This window comes from Plecotus auritus (assembly GCF_963455305.1).
Source record: "Plecotus auritus genome assembly, chromosome: 1".
NCBI classification, from domain to species: domain Eukaryota; kingdom Metazoa; phylum Chordata; class Mammalia; order Chiroptera; family Vespertilionidae; genus Plecotus; species Plecotus auritus.
Window position 1 is genome coordinate 138,946,668 of NC_137770.1, and position 27,289 is coordinate 138,973,956.

Genomic DNA, 27,289 nt, shown 5'->3' on the forward strand with positions numbered 1-27,289 from the left:
TTCAATAGAAGGTGGCCACCGGGCTGGAATGGATGAGACTGGCCAGAAACACCCTGGAGCCAACCTCCCAGGGTCCCTCGCCAGGGCTTGAAGAGCCTCAGTGGAGTGAGCAGGGTCCCTCCTGCAGGTGGAGTCCCTTGGCCGGTCCTGCGGGTATCAGGCCGAAACCGGCTCTCTGATACCCCCCAGTGGGGTCCTAGATTGCAATAGGGTGCTTCTCAGACGATGTACCCCGGAATTGGGCTCCCTTCTCTCTAGTTCTGTGGTGCATGACCCAAGAACCTCTGCTACCAAGTCCCTGCAGCTCTGCAGCTCCTGCATTGAGCATCTGCCCCATGGTGGTCATTGCACGTCATAGCTACCGGTCAGATGATCTCTTAGGCTTTTTATATGTATAGATGCTTTTTCATCTCTGCCACCCACTATTTCCTTACTGTTTGCTCCAGCTAAACATGGCTATTTAATCATATCTGGAAACTCCTTGAATATTCCCTATCCATTTGCTTCTTCTTCTTCTCCTTTTTTTAAAAATCTTCACCCAAGGACATGTTCATTGATTTTTTTTTTTTTTTTTTTGGAGAGAGAGGGGGAGGGGGAGGGGAGGAAGAGAAAGAGAACATTAATAATGAATGAGAATATATTTTAAGACAGCATATGAACTGATGGTTAAATTTCTCTGCATGCTCTCCTAAAGCACCTACCATTTCCATTAGGCCTTTCATCCTGGCTATTTTAAAACAAACTGGGAAGGGTATGTATACATAGTGCTTTTCCTTCTAAAGACTGAGCCTCATCCCTACATGGTGCTTTATAAATGTTAATCTTGGACTCTGTCCAAGTCTTACTTTCTGAGTTATAAAACTAACATCCTTAAAGTATTAAGTATGGAAGCCTTTCTACCGTATCACCTGAAATGTCTGGCCATAATAATAGTAAAAACTCTAACTTAAATACAACATATAACCACGATTGTCAACATTTCATTAAATTAAAATCATTATTCCTTCAATCATGTTAAGTTTTTTTTTAACAAGCATCATCAGAAAGTCACTGGAGAGCTAACACATATACGACTTGGAGATGCAAAGCAAGACAGTGTGTATGAGATCACAAACCAAATGGCAGAGTCAACATCTGCTGAAGAACAAAAATAAGCCTTATAGAGTCTGAAGTAATAAACCAAATTATAGCACACACAAACAAAATTTAAAGAGACAGGATACTTTTTAAAGTAAACAAAACTTTAAAGTGTCCATGAATAGCCGAAACCGGTTTGGCTCAGTGGATGGAGCGTCGGCCTGCGGACTGAGGGGTCTCGGGTTCGATTCCGGTCAAGGGCATGTACCTTGGTTGCGGGCACATCCCCAGTGGGAGGTGTGCAGGAGGCAGCTGATCAATGTTTCTCTCTCATCGATATTTCTGGCTCTCTATCCCTCTCCCTTCCTCTCTGTGAAATATCAATAAAATATATTTAAAAAAATAAAAAAATAAAAAATAAAGTGTCCATGAATAGTGTTAGCTAGGCGATATATTTTTTCAATAATGTCAACCAAAGTAGAAAACTACATCAAAATCTACCTTGCATAGGTGAATTCTATTTACATAATTATATACAATATAAAATATATGAAGTTATAATGATATTATTATAATAATAATGTAAGCAGTAATAACACCAATCTTCCAAAAACGCATTAAGAAAATAAAGTCAAACATACACTTACTATATGATCCAACCATTCTATTCCTAAGCATTTACTCAAGAGAAATGAAAGAATGTATGTATACCTGTGTTTATAGCAGCTTTATTGTAGTAGCCAAAAATGGAACCAACTTAAATGCCCATCAACTGTGGTGTATCCATACAAGGGTGGAATACTGCTCAGTAAAAAAGCAGCAATGAATTCTTGATACATACAACCATATAAATGAATCAGAATTATTAGACTGAATGCAATCAAGAACACATTAAGACTGGTAGGAAGGGCAGAGGCAATGAACGGGTTGGTCCGACAACCACGTTTGACATTTTTTTACTCAGAAGGGATATCTCAGCTGCAGAGGTCTCCTATGAGGATCAAGGTGTTCTTCCCCCACACCAGACACCCGCCCAGGATTCCAGAGCTGGGAAGAGAAGTTCCTATAACTTTGGGCTATAAAAACCAGCCAGGATTGTGGCTGAGGGACATGGAGGCTACTGGAGATTCAGGTAGTTCCCCTTAAAGGGTCAGCACACAAACTTACTCAGACCCACTCCCTCTGAACTCCAGCACTATGGCAATGGCTTGAGGGTGGGATTCAGGGACATACAGGGAGGAACTGGATTGTCTGGCATAACAGCAAGAATTTGGGCGTTCTTTCTCCCAGATAGGGTGCTCACAGGTGTCATTCTTCCTATGCTGAGATCTCCCCCTCCCAGAGTTGACTGGCAGCCATACTGAGTTTCCATCAGCCTGGATCACCCTGGTGATTCCCTGAGGCCCCACCCAATGCAATTTCCTGACCCACCCACACAGTTTGCAGTGTCTTTTCCATATGAACAGCCTGCCCTGGCTAAGGCTTCAAGCTTTTCTAAAATCTCTCAAACAAGCATAGCTGGAGTCAGCATGCCACATAGCTCTAAAGGCACTAGCACCAGCCTTCTTTCCTTCACAGCTTGGCTCTACTGGGAACTTCCAAGTCCAATACAAATAGCAGCCATCTGCAGATCACTCTGTAACTCTTGTGAGGTAGCCCCAGGCAGCAGCTGACTTTGAATTTCCTGGGAGGCCCCAGAGCCAATGCACCTGGTGGACAGATTCAGACCATAACAGATTACAACTCTACTCATCTATGAGCAACACACTTAAAGCACCATCTCAGGGAGCAACAAAGCCTCATGGATGCACGTCCTGCTTCATATGGTTGTCTCCTGCACAGCAGCTCTCCTATTGTAGTTGGAGTCAATCCTGCCAAGTGGTAGGCCTAGAGGTCAAGGCTCAACTACAATAGGACACAGCTCACACAGGGGCACACCTGGTGTGCCCAGCTCATTGTGACTAAGAGGCTAAGCACTGAGCTCCTCAGGACACCTATTATACAAGGCCACTCTACCAGGTCTGGGAGACAGAAGATCTACCTAATACAAACACAGGGAAGCAGCCAAAATGCAGGGACAACAAAACATGTCACAAATGAAAGAACATGAGAAATCTCCAGAAGAAGAACTAAATGAAATTGAAGCAAGATAACTACCAGGTACAGAATTAAAAACAATGGTTAGAGGATGCTCAAGGAATTTAATGAGAACTTCAAGGAACTTGGTAAGAATTTCAAGGAACTTAGTGAGAATATCAACAACATAAAAAAGGATCAGTCAGAAATGAAGTGCACACTAACTGAAATAAATAATAATTTACAGGAAATAAATAGTAGAATAGAGGATGCTGAGAATTGAATAAAAAATCTGGAATATAAGGAAGCAAAAAAACACCCAATCAGAACAGCAAAAAAGGAAAACGAATCCCCCAAAATGAAAACAACGTAAGGAGCTTCTGGGGCAACTTCAAGTATACAGACATTCACATCATGGACATACCAGAAGGAGAAGAGAGTGATCAAGAAATAACAAAACCTATTTGAAAAAATAATGACACAAAACTTCCTTACCTAGTGAAAGAAATAAGTCCAGGAAACACAGAGAGTCTCAACAACATGAATCCTGAGAGGCACACACCAAGACACATCATAATTGAAATGCCAAAGGTTAAGGACAAGGAGAGAATTTTAAAAGTGGCAAGAAAAGCAGCTAGTTCCCTACAAGAGAGCTCTCATAAGATTTTCAGCTCATTTCTCAACAGAAACTTTGCAGGCCAGAAGGGAGTGGCAAGAAATATTCAAAGTGATGAAAGGCAAGGATCTACAACCAAGATTACTCTACCTGGAAAAGCTATCATTTGAAAGTTAGATAAAGAGTTTTCCATACAAAGAAAAGCTGCTACAGGAGTTCATCAATACCAAACCAGTATTACAAGAAATGTTAAAGGGTCTTCTTGAAGGATAAACAGGAGGAGGAGGAGGAGGAGAATTAAATGATAACAAAATAGGAACAATAAAATGGCAATAAATACATATCTATCAACAATTGAATCTAAAAATAAAAATAAATGAACAAGGAATCTAATGAACAAAATAAACTGATGAATAAAATAGAACCAGAGGCATGGAAACATGGAACAGACTGACACATCTCAGAGGGAATGGGAAAAAGGGGCCAGGAAGAGATTAACCAAAGAAATTACATGTATCCATACATTACCGATGGATACAGACAATAGGGTGGTAAGGGTGGTAAAGGCCTGGGATGGGGCAGAAACCAGGTGGAGGTGGGTACTGGGGGAAGGGTAAGAGGGATATCTGTAATACTCTCAAAAGTTAAAAAAAAAAAAAAAAGAAGAAGAAGAAATGAGGAATGCAATACATGATGATATGGGTGAACCTTGACAACAACATAAGTTAAGGATGCCAGTCACAAAAGGCTACACAGTGATTGATTGATTCTATTTATAGGAAATGTAGAAAACAGGCAAATCCATACATAAAAAGTGAATTTGTTGTGGCCAGGGGATTGAGGAGGGGAGAGTTGGGACTGACTGCTTATAACAATGGTCGGCAAACTGCGGCTCACGAGCCACATGCGGCTCTTTGGCCCCTTGAGTTTTTAGCAAAGGCCAGCTTAGGAGTACCCTAATTAAGTTAATAACAATGTACCTACCTATATAGTGTAAGTTTAAGAAATTTGGCTCTCAGAATAAATTTCAGTCGTTGTACTATTGAATTTGGCTCTGTTGACTAATGAGTTTGCTGACCACTGGCTTATAAGAACAGGGTTGCTGCCCTAGCTGCTTTGGCTCAGTGGATAGAGCATCAGCCTCAGGAATGAAGGGTCCGGTTCGATTCCAGTCAAGGGCACATGCCTAGGTTGCAGGCTTGATCTGGAGTAAGGGACATGCAGGAGGCAGTCAATTGATGATTCTCTCTCATCATTGATATTTCTCTCTCTCCTCCCTTGCTCTCTGAAATCAATAAAAATATATATTTTTTAAAAAGAACAGGGTTTCTTTTGGGTGTGATGGGAATATTCTGGAATTAGCGAGTGGTGATGGTTTTACAACATAGTTAATGTACTAAGAATCACTGATTTGTACACTTTCAACAGTGAATGTTATAACCCACTTTTTTTTTAATGTCCTAATGTGTTGAGAAATTTATTTTTTAATTTTTTTATTGTTTAAAGTATTACATATGTCTCCTTTTCCCCCCCATTGACCTCTCCCCGGCCTTCCCTACCCCCAGCACATGCCCTCACCCCCCTAGTGTCTATGTCCATTGGTTAAGCTTATATGCATGTATCCAAGTCCTTTGGTTGATCTCTTTACCACCCGCCGCCGCCCGCCTTCCCTCTGAAGTTTGATGGTCTGTTCGATGCTTCTCTGTCTCTGGATCTATTTTTTTTTTTCATTGATTTATGTTGTCTATTATATTCCACAAATGAATGAGATCATATGATATTTGTCTTTCTCCGACTGGCTTATTTTGCTTAGCATAATGCTCTTCATGTCCATCCATGCTGTTGTGAATGGTAGAGAAATTTCTTTTTTTTTATTATGAAAATATTTTAAAGGTTATATTCAATTTAAAAATCAAGTACAAATTTGACCTTTATATAGTGTTAATTTAAATTTGAAATTAATTAATAATTTGTTTTGTTTTTTTAATTTCTTTATTGATTAAGGTATCACATATTTGTCCTCATCCCCCCATTCCCATCCCAAACCCCTCCCCACGCATGCCCCCACCCCCCTGTTGTCCATGACCACTGGTTAGGCTTATATGCATGCATACAAGTCCTTTGGTTGACCTCTCCCCCTTACCCCCACCCTCCCCTACCTTCCCTCCGATGCCCAATAGTCTGATCGATGCTTCCCTGTCTCCGGGTCCGTTTTAGTTCATCAGTTTAGGTTGTTCATTATTTCCCCCAGATGAGTGAGATCATGTGATACTAGAAATACACTTATAAGAACCGAAAATAAGGCAAGCAATAATGGTTATGCTGAGAGGCAAATGAATCAGTCTGTAGTGAGTTTCTTTCTGGGCCAACAGTTCTTTTGAGTCCCAATTTCAATGTCAGACAGTTCCTTATGTGTACATGTCAGCAATGATATTTCAGTTCTGGATGGTGGACAAATGGTGGTAATGCAGGTCCGACCCTCTCTGGTTTGGTCCTGGGCAACCTGCAGCGACGCACAGCCGCTGAAAGAAGGTTACGTTTGACACTGTGAGGTTTATTCTATATGTGCAACCAAGATGTAATAGGGAATGTAATTCACTCATTCTGCGCCACCCCCACCCCCAGGATTATCATTTAAGACAGTCTTGCCTTTTGTTCTTTAAAGTTTGCAGTGGAGGTAGTCCCAGGTATCAGGTCCTAACTGAGAAGTCTTTCCCATTCAGCCGTTTCAGTCTCTCAGTTTTGACTCCACCATTGAGTGCCTGCTTCCTGGCATTTTAGTGCTGCATCGTGTATGGGCTCTATCTTGTGACATAGTCTTCACGTTCTCCCATAAACCAGTATTTTTGGTCCTGAGCCACAATGGTTGCTGCCACTTACTATGGAATTTCTATGGGAAACCTGTTTCCCAGGGAATGTTCTCCCACCTGCTTGGTCCCCAGAACTGTTTCAGCAGAACCACAGCCATTCTGAAATGAAGTTGCTTTTGGAGAAGTGCACCCCAGAGCCTTCTGCGTCACTGCTCCAGAGATGTTTACTATCTGCTGCTTCCTTCATGCCTTATGCCTGTCCTCTTTAGTTTCCTCCACTAGCAGTTTCAGTAAGACTTAGCAGATTAACCCACCTCAGAGGTTTCTTTACTTCTCGACCATGTAGGTCCCTGATCTTTGCCAGATCTGAGTTCATTCTTTGTCTTCCTTGTTGATAATTAGTTTAGAAATTTTTTCTAATATATTGCTTTGGATTTTCTTTTATGCAGTTTTCCACAGTGAGATATGTGAAAACAGCAAATTCTGGGTGTACCAAAAGCATCAGCTATTTAAACAAATTTTGTCCACAATCAAATTTCCCTGATTAGATAATCCCTATCAGAAGAGATCATTCCTTCAGACCAACATCAGTAACAAAACCAATAACTCAATCAATATGATAGTCTTTCCTTTTCCCTTCCTTCCTTTTAGCTCATCTTTTCTGCACCTTCCCTCCAATCTTCACCATAATTTCTTGAGCATTTTCCCCAGGTTACATCATACAATGAATGGTCTCCTTAAAAGTCACTAACTTCTGAATGTTCACACTGAACTATCCTGATTTCCTAATGCCAGGGTTCTTGATCCAGCATCTAGAAGGGTTCAGAAATCATCTGGAGAAGGCACTGTGCATAAATTAAATAAGAGTCCAGAGACTAAACATAATTTTGGAAGGCCTTATGGGGGCCAGAGGAGCTTAGCTAAAGAAACCAAGTTCTCTTTGTCTCAGGACCCCTTGCTTTTTATTAACACAATTTGTTCTAAGGCTAGGTGGAGATATACACATCAAAGGCCAGGGTTAGTCTACAGAGTCCATTGTCAGATTGGGGAATAGCCTACGGCTATTCAGGTGTTTTGGCCAGTAAGAAGCAATAACTTGTAGATTAAGATGCCCTGAGCTGAATGGCAGCAAGCAATCATTTTATGCATCCTTTTCAGGTTTGGGGAAATGCCTTTTAGCCATTCCCAGATGATTCAGCCCTGCTGACAAGCTGGAATTGGCTTCCAGCAATTTCCCCTCTCAAACATGTCCTGATAGTCTGTAGCCAATTCATATCTTTGTCCCACTATGTGATTGGAGGGCCCTCCTTGCTCTCACTAGGGAGTCTTTCTGCAACTTTCAGACACACCCTGTAGGGATCACTCCAGGCAGCTGGGATCCTGCTTCTCTTCCTCACTAAATTTGATGGGGCCCAGGCACTCTTTCTGATCTAGTAACAATGAAAACACAACTCATTTCCCAAAACCCTGTTTAAGAGCAGGCGCATCATCCCCATGTGTCTATCCTGACCTTACACAGCTCAATGCCCCTTCACTTTATTGAGTCTGATCCTCAAACTCTTAGCCTTCCTCATGAAGGAATCTGTTGCTTCCTCTAGCTCAGTGGTCGGCAAACTGCGGCTCACGAGCCACATGCGGCTCTTTGGCCCCTTGAGTATGGCTCTTCCACAAAATACCACGGCCTGGGAGAGTCTATTTTGAAGAAGTGGCATTAGAAGAAGTTTAAGTTAAAAAAATTTGGCTCTCAAAAGAAATTTCAGTCATCGTTGTACTGTTGATATTTGGCTCTGTTGACTAATGAGTTTGTCGACCACTGCTCTAGCTAAATCAGCCTTATTTTTTATTGCATTCTTCTTATTATTCTATTGCATTTATTCTTACAGCAAAGTTGAAGCACACTTTTCAAACCACTCTGCTTTCTCCTTGCAAAGCTGATTCCTTGAGAATGTAGCCTCCAGTGATGGAATTTCTAAGTTGATTTTAGGGACCTTTGAAATGGCTTATTGATGTGTTTTTCCACTGCAACCCAAGAATGTGCCATGTTTTCTTTATAAGGCTCACATCTTTTTGTGAGTTTGTTAATAAAGTTCTACCGCTTTCTATGGGCAAAGTCACAGTTTAGGTCTCAGACATCTGAAAGAAAGATTACAGTTTACCTAAATTAACAAATCCTTAGACAAACTGACACCACAAAGTGGGCAATGACTTTTAAAAAATCTCTATAAACCATGTGAATCCATGGGTTGACCTCTCCAAAGAAACAGTGTGAAAGTAGGCAGCCAATCTGCACCAGTACATGCATTGTAACTTACACACTAGTTCTTAGCTCACACATGCAATTTACTTGCGCTAAGTTCCTGGCCTGCAGACCTAGTTGAAATTCAAATTATAAAAGGAGCAAATAATTACTCCCAACCAAGATTTATTGCCCTTATAAGCGAATCCTCGCCCCAGCTGCAGTTGTTACTGCGCACTGTCTGCCGAGCCCCTGTGAAGCTGATTAAAGGCCAGTATAGTTTAGCCCTAGCTGGTTGGACTCAGTGGATAGAGTGTCAGCCTGTGGACTTAAGGGTCACAGGTTCAATTCCTGGTCTAGGGTACATACCTTGGTTGCAGGCTGGATCCCGGCCTTAGGGCACATGCCGAAGGCAACAATCTCACATAGATGTGAAGCATAGTAACCTCCATCTTATATAAAAAATTGCTGTTTGAATTCTCCGCTATTGTTAGATAGTCCCTAGTCCTGTAAACTCTGTCATTGTAAACTCTGTCACTTTAAGACAATCTGTTTTTCTGTAAAATGACTTTGTTTTTAGTTCAAGTAATAGAAAAAGATAAACTTAACTGTCTGACCTTGCAAGCTAGCTATCCAATGTAATAGACTAAAATAGACTAATACTGATAAAAATTATGCCAAGTACAAACTCATTATGTATTCAAGGTTACAACTGTCTGTAACAATAACTCACACAGAGCCCTTTGTAATATCTGCTAACAAAGTGGCTCAAAAAGTATAAATAGGAGACACTTCCTCTATGTCAGGGCTCAGAGATTTGGAAAAAGACACCTCCCGCTGGGTCACGTGCAACAAAGACTCCTAATTAATTGGCTCATTAAGGAGTCTTGTATCTCATTCCATGATTTACAATACAATAGATGTTTCTCTTTCTCTGTCTCTCCCCCTCCTTTCCCCTTGCTCTAAAAATCAATGGAAAAATATCCTCAGGTGAGGGTAAACCAAAACAAACAAAACACCAGCATAGTTTAAAATAAAACTACAGTAAATCTAAATTCTGAAGGCAGCCACTGCTAGGCACCAGGACTGCCCACCATTAGCTTATGACCAGCCTCTCTCACACTGGCTGCATAAAAACAAACACTTGTCACAGGAACTGCAGCCTTTATAAACCTTGGAAACAGGAACTCGGTGGGACTCTTTACCCCTCCCGACATGGAACTTTGTGCTGTGAGATTCTTTCCCCTTCCCCACGTGGGAGTCTGCACATGTTCTTCAATAAATTTCCATCTTTGCTATACAAAAAGCACACACACACACACACACACACAAAACTTCTTTGTGATCAAAGTGGTCATAACTACAGTGCTTCACTAATGTCAAAATCTCACATTGCTTAAGATGTAAAGTGCTTGCCTGAAATCCTGAGAGCATAGAAAGAAATCAAAGTTGCTACAATCACATGGCAGAAAACAACACACTGCACACTTATAAGGCCTGGCCCTACAGAAGCCCTAGACTCTGAATATTGTATTTTGCCTGAAAAATGAACAAAAAACAAATGGTAAATTCTTACAAATAACCAAAGATTCCAAGGGGCAGGGGAAGGGTGGGAATAGGTTACATTCAAAGAAGGAACACTTGGAAAGCCAGGTTCTCAACAGCAATTATGGGAGCCAAAAGGCAGCAGCATGACATCTTCCATAAGATCGAAGACAATAGCTACCAACCGAGAATTCTCTAAGCAGTGAACCTAGGGCCAATAGTAGAAGAAACATAAACATTTTAAACAGAGATTCATTCCATGGCAGTTCTCACTGATGAAAATTCTAAAGGTTGGACACTACCAACAGAAGAAAAATTGGCCCATATGAAGTTTTGAGATGTAAGAAGAAAACAGAGGAGGGAAAGAGTTAAATATGTAGGTAAATTTGAATAAACACTGACTCATCATGAAGAGTTATAAACATGTCTAGTGTTTTTATTTCTTATTTTATTTTAGTTTTTCTAAAATAAAGAAAATGTATTATCACAAGTTACATAAAAAACACAGCCTTTACAAAAATGGTTTTTGATAGAAAAATATTTGAACCCATGTGATATTTGTAGGATCGCCACACTATTTTGTATCTCCAGCTAAAGCTTCAAAGAAACTATATTTCTCATAATCAAATATTCAGTATCTATCACAACTATCTTTGGAGAAAAGCTCATACATAGTATTTTCTGAACAAACCAAAGCATTTACTCACTATGTTGCATCCCTTGCCTGATGGTCACCAGTACGTGTTTGGAGCACAATGACCCGCTGTGATAACTACCGGCTGCCTTCAGGGAAGATCTTAGCAAATCATGTAATCACCCTCACTTCACAGAGGCCCTTTACTTAGGTCATCGCAACCACAAAGATTTACAAAGAAAAGTTCATGATTCTCCTCACATTTTTTCCTCTGCAGATAATATGACTTCTGGTGATTGGGATGGAGGAGGGAGTGTCAGACACCACTGAATGGTGTGAAAACTCACTGACAAAGGCACTGGGGCCAAGCACTGGCTCCGTGAGTGCTGAGACCAGGCCGGGTGCTCCCTGGGGCTTAGCCTCCTGGGTCACTTGGATGGATCAACACTGAAATGAGTTTCAGCTGTCACTGCACCCGCTGTCTTATACTGTGAGTGCGTGTGACAGATGACTGTCATTTGAGAGCATTGATGATTTCTTTTCTTTGACAGACTCCATGACAAATCAGAAGGTGAAAGGACTGCTATCCCATCTTCTCAAGATCCCTGTGTCAGACCTGCTGCTGGCCTATGAAAGCCCCATAGCAATGGCAGGCCATTAAACTGAGTCTCCTTGGCTGATTCTCAAATGAGACCAGACAGCTGTTTTAGGGGCAGGTGCATGTAATATGCTTTGTCAGATCTGTCTTAATCACCCCAACCCTTTGTTCTAATTTTAGAGGCCAGGCACACAGATTGAACTAGAAATGACCAACAGTCATTACAGTTTTATTCTGTGGAAAATGGAGATTGTCTGTTAGTGCGATGGTGACAGCCAACTAATACAACTCAGAGATAGACTGTTATTGTGACAGGGTCACTGCAAAGAGATGATTTATTGGAGCAATTCTACTCTCAAGAAAAGAGAAGTTGTACTTTTCTTTAAGAAAGAGACCGTTTCTAGGCTTGTATGGAATAGCAACAATAAAGGCTTTGTACTTACTAATGCTTTTCTGATTTTATTTCATATTTATAGTCTATGACTGCATTTCATTACGTGAAGATTTCAATATTAAGTAGGACCTAGCTAGTCTAATAAAACCTGAGCACAGTTAATGTCTGTCATAAGACCAGTTTTAATGGAATTCCCTCTTGGTACTACTGGCTTAAAACGTTACTAAAGTGATTTAGTTGGTGGTTTTGGGGAATATCCCTTAAACATAGGGGCACACCCTCCACTGTGTACAACAGACATGCTATCGCTGTCCTCAATTACAGTTTTCAGAGTACTGTCAAAAGTTAATGACATGCTTTCCCCTATAGTTACACCTAAACTGAGGCCATATTCTTCTACCAAAGATTCCCAGCTCTGATAGAAACTCACTCATATTAGGTAAACATTAGGCAAGAAAGCAAATTCTTTCCAAGTGTCAACTATTGAGACTATCCTTCCCTCTGGCGCTAAAACCCTGAGAGTATTTGATTTTACTTATATTCACAAAAATTTAGCATTTTCAGTAGGAGTAGTAAACTGTGACTTCCAGGATTTATGTGAAATGGCAAAAGAAAACATGCATTAGTCCATTCATAGTAAATGAACTTTAAAACCAAGGTCCATAACTGAGAATTAAATGTATTCTTTCCCAAGTCTAAGTTGCCCACTTTACTCAGACAGCCACAGAAAGTGATCTGACTTCCAGAAACCCCAAGCTTTGGGATAAGTGACTACTGCTCAGAAGCGAATACAGGACCACACAGCATTACTCTGAGTTGTTTTCCGGCCCATATACTTGTCCCAACCGTGTGACTGGAAGCTATTCTGCAATCCAGGCTGAAAGCCCAACTCTCAGTCACTCAAGATTTCTGAACAAGCCAACTTGTAGCCAAGAATGATAGCTAATGAATTCTAATTAGAAACGATGTGTCGGGATTTAGAAATATTTTTTCTTTTATGAACTGTTTGGTATTTTTCAAATATTTCAATTTATAAATAAAACTTTTGTTATGCTGCAGCATCAGCGTTGATTTTTAAAAAGGAAACTTTGTGCGAACATGAAGCGATACACAGTGGGCCCAGGAGAGCCGGCCTGGAGCTGCTGAGGGAGCAGGTCATCAAGCCCTCCCACTCTCCTCGGCTTCACTCCCACACTCGGCCCTCCCTTAGAGTCACCCTCATCTGGCCTCACACTGACAACGGTCCCTGCCATTCCCTGAGTCCCCACAGGTCCGTGAGGCCCTGGAACACTGAGGGGAGGACAGCATCCTTGTTTCACACGTCTCTCTCAGCCACAGGCTGTCCTGGAAGCTTTTAGGTCCGATGGCCACCATCCTTATGTCCAGCTGACTCTTTCCCTCCCTCTCCGCCCCCGTAGGTCTTTAGCCCCCCGCCTTGCTGGCCAGCCAGTGAACGAAGTCCCTGGAGACCACCTACCCTGACCCACATGCAACGGCAAGTAGCAGGGCTGGGGTCCCCCAGCTCCTGCCACTTCCCCCTCGGGTCCACCCAACTCAGCCTGAAGTTTCCCCACCAAACATTCGGGCCCTCCAGAGTCCTGTGCCGATTCTATGACCCACGGCTTCTAGGTCTGCGGAACACCCCTCATCTACTTCAGCCACAAATCAAAGCTGGTGGTCTCCACGCCCGTTTACAGATGCTCAACAGCTCTGCAGGGACCTTCCCATAAGTGTGGGCGACACCCCCAGAAACAGTGTCCTGATGGAGGTGGCTCTCCTCCTCAGGAAGCACCTTCCCATGGGGATCCCTCAGGTGATCAGCACGTCTTCCAGGGGAGCACGGTTCTGTGAGAGCACCCCCTTCCGGAATCTATCCAGGAAACCGCCTGCCATGCCCTGCACACCTCTGGGGAATTCCCGTGGCAACGCCCTCCCCCGCCTCGTGACTCTGAGGACCCTCCCTGTCCCTGTCCCTGCCCTGCGCTGTGGGTCTCTGCCCGCGAGGCTAGCAGGTCTTGGCTCTCCCACAGGAGGTGCCTTCAGAGCTCTCCGGTGAGGGCCTGTTCACCTGCACACCAAGCTCAGGACTAAAGCAGCAATGAAGAGTCCTCCCCCTGTCCTGCGGGGAACGGCTGGGCGGGGATGCTCTTGGGACGCCCACATGGCTGGCACCTTCCACCCCTGGCCTGAGACTCACGATGGGGTAGAGACTCCACAGCTCCTGCTGATGACTCGGTCCTCAAGAAGCCTGCTGGAGGGTCCGCGGGACATTGGACGCCTCACTGTCCTGATTCAAACTGGGTTTGAGATGTGGAGCAACTGCAGGGTAGGTTCCTGGTCCTCCAGGAGCACCTGGCAGCCAGGAGCTGACTTTGAACTTCATGGCTCCCCCCACCATCAGTGCAGCTGCAGCACTGAATGTCTCCCCCAGGCGCTTCCCATCGCATTCCCAAGTTCATGGCTATTGCGGGCTGACAACACACCAGGACCACATCACAGTGACTAGGTTCCCCTGAGGAAAGGGGGCCCATGGATCTGCGGGGTGCAGGGCAGAGGCGCGAGGGCTGCGGGGCTGCAGCCGCAGCCAGAGGTGCAGCGCTGCCAGGAGCAGCAGGAGCCCAGCAGCACCAGCCCCTGTAGTGTTGGCCACCTGCCAGCTCACATGTCTAGTGTTTTTAAAAAATACAAGACAAAATTAGCCCTGGCTATAACTGAGGTTGGTTGGAGCATTTTTCTATATACCTACCTAACTATCATCATCTACCTCTCTCTCTTCCCCTCTCTCTAAAATCAGTAAGTATATCTTGGGTGAGTGGTTCCCTGTGCCCAGGGAGGGGCCCTCTCATGCACCTCAGGTGGGAAGGGGCAGTGCTAAGGTCACTGTGTTTGGGGGGGAGGCTCGGTTTGTCGCTAAGCCCATGACCTCAGCTCTTTCCCTCCCCTTAGGAATTGGAGGCAAATGCCCACTTGTCTGTCTTCTACCAGTGGATCAAGGTAGTCCAGAGCAGAATGCTGGGTTGAAGCTCAAATCCAGGAGGCCTCCCTGGACATGGGTGCCACATAACATTAGACAAGGACTAAAGTATATCTAAATAAGTACAATAAAAAATAAGCCCTAGCTGGTTTTCCTCAGTGGATAGAGCCATCAGCCTAAGGACTAAAGGGTCCTGGGCTCAAGTCCAGTCAAGGGCACATGCTAGGGTTGAAGGCTCAATCCCAGTAGGGGGCATGCAGGAGGCAGCCAATCAATGATTCTCTCTCATCACTGATGTTTCTAACCTCTCTCCCTCTTCCTCCCTGAAATCAATAAAAATGTATTAAAAAGTAAAGACAGAATTCAAATACAATGCAACACGACACAAGTCTGGAGAAGTATAAATGGAGTTAAAGTATTTAAAATTCCTTGTATTATCATTTTCCATGAACAGAGAGGAAAAAGTAGCAATGAATGAAACAAACCAACAACAAAAATATCATAAACAAGTTCAGTTTATCTGAGAAACGCAAGGTTGGTTTAACAAGAGCCGATAATGTAATTCACCTGAACACATTTTGAAAGGTTTATTTTAGAGAGAGAGGATGGGAGAAAAAGGAATGAAACATTAATTACTGTTCCACTTTCTTATGCATCCATTGGTTGATTCTTACACGTGCCCTGACCAAGGATCAAACCTACAACCTTGGTGTGTAGGGATGACACCCTAACCAACTGAGCTACCTGGCCACGCCCACATTAACAAGTTAGAAAAAAATTAATAGATGCAAAATAAGCATCCAGTAAGCTTCAACATTCATTCCTGGGAAGACTCAGGAACATCACATAATGGTAGCAGACAGACCTCGGAATAGGATGACCTCATAATGTCTGCCTTTTGGTGTCTCAGCCTTTATAATTCTTTTCCCTTGAGTGTGGGCCGGATCTGTGATTTACCTAGCCATTAGAATATGCAACTGTAGCCGAAACCGGTTTGGCTCAGTGGATAGAGCCTCGGCCTGCAGACTGAAGGGTCCTGGGTTCGATTCTGGTCAGGGGCATGTACCTTGGTTGCGGGCACATCCCCAGTGGGAGGTGTGCAGGAGGCAGCTGATCGATGTTTCTCTCTCATCGATGTTTCTGACTCTCTATCCCTCTCCCTTCCTCTCTGTGAAATATCAATAAAATATATTTAAAAAAAAAAAAAAGAATATGCAACTGTAAAGGAATTTTGCAAATGTCATTAATTCAGTTAATTTTGAATTAAAAGGAGGATTATTCTGGTGAGCCTGATTTAGTCAGATGAAAAGCCTTAGAAGAAGCCGGAGGACACCAACCCAGGCAGCCCTCTTCCCGCCAGAGGCCAGAGGCGAGGGGAATGAGGGACACCGAGGAGATGAGGCGACCACCCCCAGGCAGCGGGCAGCGAGGGGGGAGAGAAGGCGGCGGAGTGGGGGCCAGGGCACTGAGGCCTCGTGGGAAGGAAAAAATAAGACCGGGACTCGAGTTGTCCTTGCATGGGGCACACGCGGTCTCACCGCCAGAGGCCCTCCAGCCCAGGGAAGGTCCTCGGAACCCAGGAAACGCCAACTGGCTTCCGTGGAAAACCACCTTCAACCACCTCGCGATACCCACATCCCCCACCCACCGGACCATGGCGAGAGGACCTAGATCCTCTTTTTCTCCCGGGGGCACAAGCCTACAACCCCTCTCCCCCAACACCACGCCCCGTCCGGAGGTGGGGGGCAGAGGGGTGACACCCTCGCAGCAGGCGGCAGGTTCTGGGGGTGCATCGGAGGTGACCCCTGGGAGTGTTGTCGCAAGCAAGCGAGTGGGTGTGGACCCATGAAGGAAGGGACCCCGCCCGACAACGGAGGGTGGACATGGAGGTAAGGCACGGGACGTGGATGGGCCACCAGGTAAACAAAGCGGGGATCCCACCACCACAGATACGCAGGGCTGCTCCTTGACTCCCTGGAGGCCAGCCCATCCTTCCACGCTCACACCTGGGCCTCCTCCTGCTGCGCGACCCTCACCTGCAGGGAAGCAGCTCCCTGCCTCCCTCCCTCCCTCCGTCCATCCATCCATCAGCCCTGGAGCGGAATGCCCCCCAGGAAAAGAGGGCCAACTGTCCCCGCACAGCATGCCCGCTGGCTGCCATCTCGGAAGGAGAGCCGCTGGAGGGTTGAGAGCTGGCACCCGGGGCAGGAAAGCCCTCCAAGTCCCCCCACCCCCTTGGGCACACTATGGGAGAATCCCTGTGGGCACCCACACACGCACAGCGGTCCTGCGATGGACTCAGCTCAGCGGGACCCTCCCCCAGACTGGGAAGGGTGAGGTGCGGGCCAAGGTCTGCAAAACACAGCTGCATTCTCGCTGGGCCACTCAGAGCCGCTGTGCCTGGGCCCCAGTGCCCAAACTCAGCGGCAGCTACCCAATGCGCTTCTAGCGGGGCGGCCGGCAGGGGGGTCCAGTACCCCAGGGCACCCTCTCGGATCGGTACCCCAAGGCATTGGACATAGCACATCATCTTGGATTTACTTGAACTGTAAAGGATATTATTGAGACAATAGCAAATATCTGAATAATATCCGAGATTAAATATTAATACTGACCCAATTTTCATTCCCTGACTTTGACAATTATACTAAAACTAGAGGCCTGGTGCACAAAATTCGTTCGTGGGGGTGTGTGTCCCTCAGCCATCCTGCACCCTATCCAATCTGGGACCCCTGGAGGGATTGGGCCTAAATGGGCAGTCGGACATCCCTCTCACAATCCAGGACTGCTGACTCCCAACCGCTCACCTGTCAGCCTACCTGATTGCCTCTAACCACTTCTGCCTGCTAGCCTGATCACCCCCTAACCACTCGCTGTCCAGCCTGGTTACCCCTAACCACCCTCCCCTGCCGGGCTGGTCACCCCTAACTACCCTCCCCTGCAGGCCTGATTGCCTATAACTGCCCTCCCCCGCAGGCCTGATCGCTCCCAACTGCCCTCTCCTGCTAGCGGGATTACCCACAACTGCCCTCCCTGCCGGCCATCTTGTGGTGGCCATCTTGTGGCAACCATCTTTGACCACATGAGGGTGGCCATCTTGTGTACTGGCGTGATGGTCAATTTGCGTATTACCTCTTTATTATATAGGATTATATAGGATTATGTAAGATCATTCCTTTTTCTTAGGAAATGCACACTAAAGTATTTAGGAATAAAGAGGCATCATGTCTGCAACTTACAAATGATTCATATATTATATCTAACAAACCTACATTTACATTTATTTAGGTAATAGACAAGAAGGGAGAAAGAATAAAGTAAATGTAATAAAATGTTAACCTTTGAGGAATGGTTTTAGGAATTCTTTGTACTATTCTTATAACTTTTCTATAAGACTGAAACTTCCAAATGCAGAATATTTCTAAAAGAAAAATTCTAAAAATAATTTTAACAAATTATAACCCATTAAATGAAATAAACTGTGAGTTCATATTGATAAGTGAATAAATCAAAAGTTTAATGAAGAAGAGATATTTACACTGACTCTAAAAACTTCCCTATAAAGCAATACTTGTGAAGTGAAAAAGGGAACATTACAGAGGAGAAACCCAGCAGATAGTACCTTCACTGATCAACATTAACCTCACTAAAAATGGCAAATCAAAATTATAGGTCACATTACAGGATGCAATGAGAAGAGTATAGGACAGTGGTTGGCAAACTCATTAGTCAACAGAGCCAAATATCAACAGTACAATGATTGAAATTTCTTTTGAGAGCCAAATTTCTTAAACTTAAACTCCTTCTAATGCCACTTCTTCAAAATAGACTCACCCAGGACGTGGTATTTTGTGGAAAAGCCACACTCAAGGGGCCAAAGAGCCACATGTGGCTCGCGAGCCGCAGTTTGCCGACCATGGCTATAGGACTACTTCTGTGATGCTCTTGCTAAAAATGTCTGATCTGAATATTATCATAAGGAAACATCAGGAAAATCATGATCTGAAATTGAAGGACATTCTACATACATTAGTGGAACTTCCTCTTCAAAAGATTCCAGGTCATAAAAATCAAGGAAAGACTAAAGACCTGTTCCAGACTGAAGGAGAAGAATATACTCTACAGCTCAGTGTAACACATGGATCTGAACAGGGTCTTTACGCTATAACAGATGCGACAGACAAGTGGCAAAATTTGAAAAGAATGCGAGGATGAAATTATGGAATGTATTACTGTGAATTTTCTGATTGTGAAGGTGGTATGGTAGACAAGTGGAATGTTCTAAAGGAATAAGGCATGGTGGCATGGTGTCAACTATTTACTCTCAAATGGTTCAGGGAAAAAGAGTTCTTTGTCCTGAAACTTGGAACTTTTTTGTAATTTTAAGACTCTTTCTAAAAAAATCAATCAATAAATGGAAAAGTAGAAAAGCCTTAGGCAAACTTTATTTCCCCCACGAGGAAAGATTTTTAAATCAGTGTTTAAAATTACATAAGTCCAATGGCACTATAACATTTTTAATACAGCTAACTAGGAGCCATAGCAGCAACTATCAAAATTATGTCTGTCTAAATCTTTAGGACCAAATATGGGAATAAAATTGGAATATGTAAAAAAAATCTATCAACTAGCATCATTAAAATATGGTGGTCTTGGATGGCGGCTGACCAGCCACCCAAGGCCACCCAAGGCTCAGGTAACCAGGGCCAGCCGAGGCTTGCGCTGCTGGCAGTGGCAGTAGCAGAGGTGTGATGGAGCATCGCCTTTCCCTGATCGCAGGGTCGCCTCCTGCCACTGAGGGCTCCCGGACTGTGAAGAGGGGGCAGGCCGGGCTGAGGGACTCCCCCCTCCAGTGTATGAATTTTCATTCACCGGGCCTCTAGTTAAAATGTGAATGACAAGTTGTTTGTTTGTATGTTGTTTAAACAGTTGGTATTTGGGCAATTTGAGGTTGTATAATTCAATAGTGCTGGCTTTCACTTACAAAATGTGCTTAAAACTTAGTTAGATTCCCCCAAAATACCCCAGTTTAAAATACTATATAAATTTTCATCAAACATATGATCAAAATTTTATCTTTAATCAAACGTTCATGTCATGTGTCTTATGGAAAACAAAGTGATATGTAAACAGTCCAGTAAATAATTTTTTACTACTTATGTTTCAGTAATGCTGATCGTCTTGATCCGGCATCTAGAAGGGGTCAGCAATCTGGAGAAGGGGCTGAGTGTAAATTAAATAAGAGACCAGAGATGAAACATAATTTTGAAAGGCATTATACAGAGTCAGAGAAGACTTAGCTAAAGGAACTAAGTTCTCCTTGTCTCAGGACCCCTGGCTTTTTATGACCACAATTTGTCCTAAGGCAAGGTGGAGATATACACATCAGAGGCCAGGCTTTGTGCACAAATCCATTGTCAGATTGGTGGAGTTACCTCTGGCTGTTCAGGTGTTTGGCCAGGAGGAGCAATAACATGTAGATTAAGATGTCTTGAGCTGTCTGGCAGCAAGCAATCATCCTTTTCAGGTTTGGGGAAATGCCTTTCAGCCATCCCAGATGATTCAGCTCTGCTGACGTGCTGGAATTGGCTTCCAGCATTTCAGAGCATGTGATTTTCAGCAAAATCTCTTTATATTCTTGTGTTTTCAAAAGTAGATCTTGACATGGACTTGACGGACTGATTGATCCTACAGATCCTACAGGACAAACTCTATAGGATTCAGCTTCAAATTTAGCAGCACCTGGAAAGAAAAAGAATTATATTCTTTAAACTACAACTCAGTATGAGTGTTAAGAAGAATAAAGGCATCTATATCTGGATACAATACACAGCGCAAGAATACCATGAAGCATAATTAGTAATTCAGTGGTTGCACACTGTATTAATTGGTATCATGGCTAAGTATCAGAGCTTCTGGGTTTCCTGTCCTTCATTCATTCATTCAACACCATGCACTAAGGTAGTATGACAAGCACTGGAGTTACAAGATGAAGATGACACAGCCCGCCCCTGAACAATCATTTATATATATAAACGGCTAATATGCAGGCTTTTGACCAGGAGACAGGGATTTAGATCACTCGCTATGACATGCGCTGACCACCAGGGGGCAGCATGGAATGAAGGAAGGCCCATCCAGGTCTTGGAAGGCCCTGATTGGCCCTAATTGCCAGCCAGGCCTAGGGACCCTACCTTTGCACGAATTTCATGCATCGGGCCTCTAGTTTACGATAAACTGAAAAAATACAACAAACAAACAGGCAATTTCCACTCAGAGTGATAGATATCACCAACCAATGTAACACAAGGCACTATTGGAGCACACAGAGGAGACATCCAAGTTTTGTGTCAATGTTGTTGGCTTTTTGGTGGAGGTGATATGTAAGTTCATACCCGATGGAAGAGAGAAAAGTATGCCAGAAAGAGAAATGAAGCTGATGTCAAGACTAGAAATGAGGGAGAGCATCTGTGGAACTAGAAATAGTCTAGTTTAGCTAGCTGCTAGAGCAAAGGGACAGAGTAGCAAATATAAGGCTGCATTATTTGGCAAGAACTAAGTGGATTTCAGTGTTTTTACTCCATGCAAATGAATTTGGAGTTTTTCATGAGGGTGCAAGGTAAAAGAATGCCAAAGTCAATGACTGGGGTTTTGAATATTGCCCCTCAGTTGACAGTTATATGAACTGTAACTGCCTGACTCAGTATTCCTAGACGAGTCTGGTTATTTGGCCTTATATCACTAACAGAAACATGAGAAGTGGATGAAGCCAGTTTTTGACCGTAGTTTCAGTGTGCATGTCGACAGTCCATGGCAGAGGGAAGGAAGAGAATAGCCAGAAATGAAGAGAGATGCATGGACTTCTGAGATCTTTAAAGAGCTGTAGAACATGATGATTACATGTGGAATAAGTATATTCTTCCTTATGACTGTTAATATTTCACATTTTTCATTCACATGGATAAGAAAATATTTAATGCAGTATATTTTTATCCAAACATGGAAACAGATACCATTTCCTATTCTCAGTTTGTTGAAAAAATCAATGATATCTAAAATTATTAATAAATTTTGGCAACATACCTTCTTTCATTTCTCTAGTTAGGGTTTCTCCATAATCCTGCCACATCTGAATAGATCAAATATTATTTTTAGTAATTAAGTTAAGTGAGACATTATTACAGGAATGATATACAGTATAGCTTATGAAATGTGTCCTTTAAATACTACTTTTAGAGACTGGAGCATTGGGGATTGCACAAATAGAAAAGTAATTACATAAATAAAATTAATTCAGACTCATTTTAATTTTAGATAATAGAGAACAGGCATATATAATGCTATTTAGATTAATCAAATAAAAATGCAATTATTATAGTTCCATTGAATAACCATAACTTCAGAAAAGTAATATTTGATACCATTGGTTTAAAGAAGTTTAAACAAGTCAAGTCATATTTCACACTGAATGTATTACTTTGTGATTCCAAGAAAAACTGCTATTTATAAAAATTTAGTTTTGTTTTTTTTTTTTTTACTTAAGTTGGGTTTTCTTTAAAATGAGCTTTCCAGCCCCCTTCAGGCCAACTGCTGCTAGCCTCTAGCCCCCTAAGTTGTGTTTCCCTGCTGTGGAGGGGGGAGCAGTCCACGGAGGCGCTGAGGGGCCACACTGGGTTCTGCGCCTCGCGGGCGTGTGGCTGGGTAAGTGGTCTGCTCCTGGTGGCGCTTCAGCTTCTTCTGCCCCTCTTGCCACTCCTTCCTGATCCCCAGGACCCAGCCCACTGGTCTGTCCTGGCACAGCCCAGGCCAAAGAAATGGGAACCCTTCTTAGGTGTACCTGGAGCAGCGGCCTTCGCAGGGAAAGATGGGGTATCTTCGAGGAAACCGGAGCCCGTGGTGACCCCTGATGACCCTGTTCGCAATGCTGGGGATCCAAATGCAGCCTGACTCCAGCTGTCATGGATATACTGGTAGAAGATGGGGTCTGCATTCTAAATCATGAAAAAGCCCAAAAAAGAGATAAGTGATCTGGTCTCAATATATTCAGACTAGAGGCCCAGTGCACGGAATTCGTGCATAGTGGGGGAGAGAGGGGGATCCCTCAGCCCGGCCGGCACCCTCTCCAATCTGAGATCCCTTAAGGGATGTCCGAATGCCTCTCACAATCCAGGACCCCTGGCTCCTAACCACTCACCTGCCTGCCTGCCTGATTGCCCCTAACCGCCTCTGCCTCGCCCCGCACCTGGGACACAGGATTCCCTCCTGCGGCTGGTCACTGGCACCTGGGACACAGAATTCCCTCCCTCTGTCCAGCTGCGGGCACGCAGGACCCAGGCCAGCTTTGCCCAGGCTGGCCGCACCCACAGGGGACCCTGGGCGGGCGGCTTTGCCCGGGCCACAGCCGCAGGTGCTTGGGACCATGGCGCAGGCGGCTTGTCCCTCTCCCGGGCTAAAGGCTGGCTGGTCTCCTCTCTGCTCTCCCCAGTGTTGAGTGTCTGAGCCTTTACTGCATGACAGCATGAGGGCGTGAGGATGTGATGACCATTTGTATATTAGCTCTTTATTATATAGGACGAGTCTGTTGCTTCACATTTTGCCCTTGTCACTGTTTTTTGATGAAGACATCAAAAAACGACTTAAGGATTCAGAGAAAAACTCTTTCCTAAAGAAATGAGTAAGATTTTTGGAAGAAAAACTTACAGGCGCTCTCTTAGATGAAGAAAAAAGTTCTGTGGGCAGAGAACAAGTAAATAAGGCCTATCATGCACATCAAGAGGTTTGCATTGATAGGGATAATTTAAAGAGCAAATTGGATAAAATGAACAAAGACAACCTGAATCTTTGAAAGTATTGAGTAAACAGCAGCAGTCAAACTCCTTTGCTAAGAACAGAGGTGGAGACACAACAGGTGATGAGGGATGTAAATCCACTTAATCAAAAGGGGAGGTGGAAAAGTTGGGTTGTGACCTGAAAATCCATGGCTAGAACCAATGAAGAAAGAATGTAACACTCTCAGAATAGAACTACAAAAAGCCAAACAAACACATCCATCTCAGGAAGACAATCTGCAGAGCAGAGCTCTCCAAAGAGGAAGCAGTTCAAGTGATGAAATGCAAAATGGATACTGGGAGCTGAAGAGAGAAATGTCTAATTTGCATCTGGTGACTCAAGTACAAGTTGAACTGAAAACCCCAACTGCAATCAAGAAAGCCTGTGCCCCTGTAAGATTCCCGTACGACCTTGGCAAAGACAGCACAAAACTGCACTTGACGAATTTCCCTGCAACATACAAAAGACACCCCCCTCTCTCTCCAAATGCCAAAACCCTTTGTCATCCCACATCTTCCCCTTTACCGGGAGATGGGAAGGTTTTATCAGAGAAAGCAATTCTCCCATCATGGACAGATAATGACAGACCCATTCCTCATGACTGCACAAACTGTCAGGAAAATTACTCACATGGCGGGAATTCTCTGGAAGATCATTCTTGGGGACTCCCAAGCCCTCCTAAATCAAGTGAGACAGCACATCGGGAAACTAAAAATAAAACTTTGCCTTTACCCATCCTGCCACCACTGCATAACTTGGATCAACGTAATCAAAACTGCCTTTATAAGAATTAATTCTGAAGAGATCTGGGATTTGGTCATGAGGTTTCTGTACCTCCCCCAAGGGTACACTTGAGAAATTCTTTAATAAACTGAAAGCGGGTGTTGATTAAACTTTTGCAAAATTCGTCAATGTACACATTTGCACATACTGTAACGTATTATGTAGTTCATTTTCCAGTATGAGAGAGCAACCCTTCCTCTTCACATTCTGCCTAAGAATCAGGTATACATTACTAATAAATTAATAAACTTGAGGTGCTTCAAAAAGACAAAAAAATAATAAATAACAAAATGAGCTTTCTATTCTTATACTTTTAGAAAATTAAACGTTTAAGACATGTTCTATGCTATTAATTTTTCAATCTAAAATGACAAAAGTGGTACTGTCATAAGGTCATGTGAAAATTCTACTGGCAAAAAATAAGTGAAACTATGTTACTGTCTGTATTACGACTGAGACATTTATTTATTCATATGGACCACAAAGGTTTCAGAAGATCTTTGATTGGGGGAATAAAAAACTCTACATATAGCCCTAGCCGGTTTTTCTCAGTGGTTAGAGCGTCAGCCTGTGGACCTAAGGGTTGCAGGTTTGATTCCTGCTCTGGGGCACGTACCTGAGTTGCGGGTTTGCTCCCTGCCCCCAGTTGGGTTGCATGCGGGAGGTAACCAGTCGATATTTCTCTCTCGCATAGATGTTTCCCTCTCTCTCTCCCCCCCCTCCCTCCCTTCCACTCTCTCTGCAAAGCAATGTAAAAAAATATCCTCAGGTGAGGACTAATAACAATAACAAAAATCCACATATAATTCTGTAATTGTAATAACCTTGTTCTCTTACTAGAAATTAGAGCTAAGTTTGGAAACAAACAATTATTATAGTCTACTTAATGATGAAATGTGTGGGAGTACTTCAAATTATAAGTGTCCTGATCTAGAGTGTTCTTAATAAAACTTATCTTTAAAAAGGTATCCTTTCACTCAATGCCTGAAATGGGGTTTAAAATAGTATACTGAACATTAAACACTGTGGTGATCATTATAATGTGATACCCAATGCCTTTACAAATTTCAGGCGTGAGGACAAATTTGATGACTAACACGTTCCCCAGTATTTTTGGAGGCTGATTCTATTAACACTTTTATGACAATAGCATGATAGACAGGACTTATTAAATGGATAATGTGGCAACATTACTAGACAGACTTTGTAAAATAAATAGCTCGATATCAGATAAAGACCAAGGCCTTTACTGAATCAATTTTATGTTACCATTAATAAAATAGGTATTATGTGAATCACATTTTTACACAACTTGAATTAAGAAACTACCGATGGAACATTATTATCTTTTCCCCCAAAAGCTCCTTTCCTAAATATTTACGTCTGTGATGTTTATGCTTATTTCTAGGTGAGGACTGTGTCCAGATGATGGGAGGAGCTTGAAGTTCCAATGATAATAAGGAGAACATATCTGTCATTTTTTTTATATTGTGTCATTTTCAACAATATAGAAAGATGAGAAAAGTACACACGTGAAAACAATGTACCAGCAACTTTCAAGTCAAAGGATTTGCCATTAGAAGGATTTTTCTCAGAACTGGTAGTTCCCAAACTCTGTCCCATAGGGATCTGTTTCCCCTGGGGACACCTGCAGGATTGAGAGCTTCAGAGTCTCCACCCCCTTCAGTGAGGCAGCTTGATTCGTCTTATTATATAAAACATTTTCCTGCAAAATTTATAATAAAAGTTCTAATCTGAAAAAAATATTTAAAGTATGAAAATCACTGATTTATCTTTTAAATTTTTTATCAAGCATATATATGTCATATTTAATGGAAAGTTCCATGGATTTCTGCTTTCTTACACAAAACATAGTGAAGGTAAAGATGAACAAACTGCTAGGATTTGGAATTGGTATATCTTCCTTCATGCTCTGTTTCTTTCTTGTATTTCTTGCTAATGTCAGTTTGTCTGTCATTAGCAGCCAGTCTTTCTACCTCCCCTTAACTGCCATTTCTAATATGTTAGTAATTGAGAAACCAGATAAGCAAACTTTGAAACTTTGGCTCCGAATACACAATTCTGCTTGAAGGCTTTAATGTTCCCTGAATAAATTGCACAATATTTAATGTTCTTATTTTGTGGCAGCTCTTTTGGTTACTCAGAGTGTCATTTACTTTCTGGTTCCTGCCTCTCTTTTGGACAGTGGAGGACTTGTCTGCAGGCATATAAGCATAACCAATGAAAATCACTGACTTAGCCCAACTTCCTAATTTGACCTAAGAGGCAACAAAGGCTCAGAGAGATTACAGGTTGCCTGAGGTCACAAAACCAATTAGCTGTAGGCCCAAAGTGGGCTCTAAGGCTTCTCCCTGAGCATAAGGTTCTGTGCCAGCTCCTTCCTCATATTCAGGGAAAATACACAAATTTTTAACTATAACTCAGAGAAAATGAATATGTAAAACTGTCATGTAGCTCAATAATGTTTTGACATGAGACACAAAATAATAGCGTTCTAACTCAATTATAAATTTTAAAGCAATGAGTAAAAATATAGTAATAGAAATCTACACTAATAAAAGACAAATATGCAAATTGACCATACCTCCACTATGCCCAACAGCCAATCAGGAGCAAGTGTACAAATTAACCCAACAAAGATGGCGACAGCCACGGAACTGGAGTGAGCAGGAAGCTTGGGTTGCCCCCAGCGATGG

The 27,289-nt window shown here is 43.0% G+C and overlaps 1 pseudogene across 1 annotated transcript; it reads left to right on the forward strand.

Annotated features, from left to right (window-relative positions):
- The first annotated feature begins 22,918 nt into the window (after positions 1–22,918).
- Positions 22,919–24,583, forward strand: LOC308241237 (5-azacytidine-induced protein 2-like; annotated as a pseudogene). The gene is made up of 3 exons: positions 22,919–22,983; positions 23,274–23,367; positions 23,532–24,583. The product of its transcript is annotated as a 5-azacytidine-induced protein 2-like (transcript).
- The last annotated feature ends 2,706 nt before the right edge of the window (positions 24,584–27,289 follow it).